A 3,508-nucleotide genomic window follows, 5' to 3' on the forward strand; every position below is an offset into this window, starting at 1 on the left:
ACTTAAATATCTTAACAATATAAAATCAGATAGTAGTGAATTCTTTTGACTGAAGCATGGGTAGGGTCCCGGACCTGTTTCTTCTCCGCTTTCCATCCACCTTTCTCTCTGTTCCTGTTTAAATTGGGGTGCATGTTCAGAGGTGTAGGGCAGGTAAGCAGCTCCCAGGGGCAATCTCTAAGTTTGTTCCCCGCCCTCGTCTGGTGTGCCCCCTTGGACTTATCCCCACTCTAACCGTCTCTCCGCCATGCCTCTATTTGTGTTGGGTTTAGGATGGAAGACTCTGAGCTAAAATAACTATCTACTTGATTATCTGAGCTAGCCTCACTTAAGATTTGTCTCTGGTTTCCTATCATCTGCATTGTGTGTGTTTTGTCACTTATTACTTCCTCTCAGTCCCTGGTAAGGACATGCAGATCCATGGCTCCTTTGGGCAGGGAGTTGTTCTCTACGTGGAGCGAAATTTTACATTGAATGATTGATTCATTCATTCATTGAACAAGCATTACTGAACAAGCTCTATGCTAGGTACTGTGCAAAATTTAGGGGTTGCAGAAACAGATAACTCTATTAAGGCTACAGAAACAAATAGCTCTATTAAAGCATAATTTAAGTGCCCTATATTCACCACTTTTATGTGTACAATTCAATAATTTTTAGTAAATTTACAGAGTTGTGTGATCACCATCAAAATTTAATTTTAGAACATTTTCATCACCCCAAAAAGATTTCTAATGACCATTTTCAGTAACTTCCATTCCGTCCCCCAGCCCAGGCGATCACTAACCTGATTTCTGTCTCTGTAGATTTTCTAGACTTTTACTTTAAATGGAGTCATACAATAGTAGTATTTTGCATTTGTCTTCTTTCACTTAGCATAATGTTTTTGAGGTTCTTCCATGTTGAAGCATGGATCAGTAGTCCATTCCTTTTTATTACTAAAAAATATTTTATCATATGAATATGCTACGTTTTGTTTATCCATTAGGATAATCTTATTTTGTAATTAAAAATAAGGTAAAGATTTTAATATGTTGTCTATAACAAGAATTTATTTTTACATGTTTAAGAAGAGAAGAAAATTGTTAAAAATTGTGTTTGCTGTGTAAATCAGGCTTTAGGGAGGCTTCTTGGGAAAAGTTTGAGGAAAGAGAAAAACCAGACAACAGCATGGAATTGTTACAAGACCATATGCTTGGACATGGAGAAGGAAAAGTGTGAGATTAGAGGACCCTGGTACCACTGAGGAAACCTGGTGGCACGGTGGTTAAAAGTTCTGTCACTAACCAAATGGTCAGCAGTTCAAATCCACCAGTGCTCCTTGGAAACCCTATGGGGCAGTTCTACTCTGTTCGATAGGGTTGCTATAAGTCAGAATCGACTTGACAGCAATGTTTTTTTTTTGGTTTGGCACCACTGAACATAACCTAGCAAGACTGGCTCAAAGCTAATGATGATAATAGGGATTCTACTTCCATAAGGAGCTCTATGATCCTGCTTTCAAGAGAAATAAGAATGTAGGGCAGAAAACAAAACAAAACAAATATATATACATATATATACATATATATATATATATATATATTCAGCCATTTAAAGTTTCTAAAAATTGTCCTAAGGGCATATAGCAATGCTACAGTGCAATGAATTACTTAATATGGTCCTTCTTCTAGCTATGCTTTTGTGACTCACACACAATAATTGGATGAAACTATGCAAATAAGGTATATGAAACCTGTAAGGGTTAGAGTTGTGTGTCAACTCGGCTAGGCCATGATTCCCAGTATTGTGTGGTTGTCCTCCATTTTATGTGCTGTGAATTCTAATCTCTACATTAGAGAGTTGATGAGGCAGGATTGGTGTGGGGTGTGTCTTGGGTTGTAGTGTTGCAGGAGGGCATGACTCAAGTTCCATTCTTACTCAAGTTACGCCCTTCCCTGGGGTGTGGCCTGTATTTAAGGCATATGTGTGTATGCCCTGACAGAGCTCTCTCTCTCTGCATCTGGATCCCACTCCCAGTTTGTGATCATCTAACCTCCAGTTCTTGTGACTTGAGATAGAAGCCTACCATCTGACCTGCTAATTCTGGGATTTGCCAGCCTCTACAGCCCCATGGGCCAGCAGCCTATCGTCTGACCTTATATGCCACCTTTCACAGCCTTGTGAGCCAACAGCATGTGGTCTGAACTGCCAGTTTGGGTTCTTCAGCCCCTGCATCCATGTGGGTCAGGAGAAGCCTATGCCTGACCCATGGATTTGGGACTTGCAAGCCTCCACAACCACATGGACCATTTCCTTGATACACCTCATGAGTTTTGTGAGATGTAGCGAATTAGGGAGCCCAAAGACAGGAGGGAGAATATTGACCAGAGGAGGAGTGATCGATGTTGGAGATGATGGAGTGGTACAGCAGTTTGCACAAGCTGGATGTTTGGGACATCTTTAATTTCTGCCTCATCGGGGCCAGCTCTGTGCTGATCCTTATAAAATAAATGAATCATTTAAGTGAAGAAATATTTATCAAAAAAAATCTAGTAAAATTTGGCAAGAATACTGAGAGTCTGCAGAAGATGAGCCACTCCCTTTTTCTTCCTCCCCCCACTCCAGCTCAACAGGACAGAAGCTCCACTACAGGTGGATGTGGCCAAGAAGACAGTGCTCCCTCTCCTTTCAGCTTCCAACAAAGAGAAATGGTAGCCTAAAGGAAGAGCAGGCCACCAGCATCTCTCATACCCACCAACTCCAAGCTGCAGAGGCTAAATTGCTGGTGAGTACAGCTAAGAGGTCAGAGGTTTCTTCCTCCACCCAGCGCACACTTACAGGGTGAATGCTCTAGCCAGTCATGGTAGGCCAATTATACTAAGGTACTTCCAACCCAGCTCATCCACGGAACATATTTTTAATGCCAGGAGAGGCAAACTGAAATGAACAGACGGTACTGCCCGAACCCAGTGCTCTGAGTAATGGCTTAGAGGTTTTGCCTAGGGGGAGAGGCAGTCCATAAGAACAAAAGCTCCAAAACTTTCACCAGATGTACTATGTAAAACAATGTGAATAAGTTCAGGACTAAACCCACTCTAAAGATAGGAATGGAGATTTAGATGGTAAACAATTAAGAGAGGATTGTTAGCTCTGTGAGAGCAATAAGCTAAAATGGAGGCCAGGTAGTTTACCAGAGACACATATAGAAAACAAGAACTAAAATGACAGTTATAAATCCAACTATTTCAATAACAACATCAAAGCAAATGGAATAAAAAAATCAATGAAAAGTCACAGTCAGGTAAAAATCAAGATCCAATTATAGGCTGCCTATAGAAGTCATAATATATATTCAAAGATACGCATAAGTTGAAAGTTAAAGGAAAGAAATGTGTCATGCAAATAGAAAATTTTAGAAAGGTAGAATGGCTATATTAGTATCAGACAAAATATACTTTAAAAGAAAAAAAATGGTATGAGAGCTAAAGAGAGTTTTTTATGCTGTTAAGAGGGTAAATCTACCAGT

The sequence above is a fragment of the Loxodonta africana genome, chromosome 3 (genome assembly GCF_030014295.1).
Source record: "Loxodonta africana isolate mLoxAfr1 chromosome 3, mLoxAfr1.hap2, whole genome shotgun sequence".
Lineage (NCBI taxonomy): Eukaryota > Metazoa > Chordata > Mammalia > Proboscidea > Elephantidae > Loxodonta > Loxodonta africana.